The sequence below is a fragment of the Varanus komodoensis genome, unplaced genomic scaffold (assembly GCF_004798865.1).
Source record: "Varanus komodoensis strain SLA01 unplaced genomic scaffold, ASM479886v1 scaffold2119, whole genome shotgun sequence".
In the NCBI taxonomy this organism is placed as follows: Eukaryota; Metazoa; Chordata; class Lepidosauria; order Squamata; family Varanidae; genus Varanus; species Varanus komodoensis.
This window is the reverse complement of record NW_025335593.1, coordinates 19,988-20,772: the sequence shown is the minus strand read 5'-3', so window position 1 is coordinate 20,772 and position 785 is coordinate 19,988.

The window sequence follows — 785 nt, the reverse complement described above, 5'->3', positions numbered from 1 at the left end:
TGGCTCTAGTTCAGAAATGCACACTGAATTCTGCACAGAATTATCTATCAAAGTCCGTTCAATTCCCAAAAACGAATGGACCGCGGGATGCACATTTCCATTACTGCAGTGCGTTCTGGTCATGATCTGGAGAGAAGGAAACAGGCTGAGCTTTACTTCATCTCCCCGTAACTCACCTGTCAAGGCTCACAAGAGCTCCAAGGCACCCAGGACGTCCTGTTGTATCACGTCACTCCCATGGTGTGGATTGCCTTCATTCAGCAGCTGCTCCCCAGACTTGAGATTCTCAGGCGCGCCACAAACGGGGCAGGAGCTCCCCCTACAGGTGAAGGGTACAATAGCAGGCAGCCTTCCGAAAGGAATACATACCTTTGGAAATGAGACTGCGCAGGCACAAAGGAATCAAAGGATTTGACTCGAATGCAAACATTTCAATTTCCTTTTCCTTCAGGGAAAGATGTGATCCAAAATGGGAAAATATGAATGGATGAGGGACCATCCTGCCAGAAGCAGGCTGTGGAGGCATCCCGTGCCTTTTCCTTTCCAAGTCCCAGGAGGGAAGTTGGCTTTGCTGCAGCAGGCAGGGAGCGGTGAGGTGAACAATTTCCTATGTCCTATTTGTCTATAGATAAAGGACTGTGAGTGTGTGTGTGTGTGTGTGTGTGTGTGTGTGTGTTTAGAATCAAAAGTGGCACTGAGCTCATTCTGCAGCCAGAACCGAAATGATTAGTGGCTTCAGCTCCGTTCCATAAAAGGAGGAGCCCATCCGACAGCATGCGCTTAAG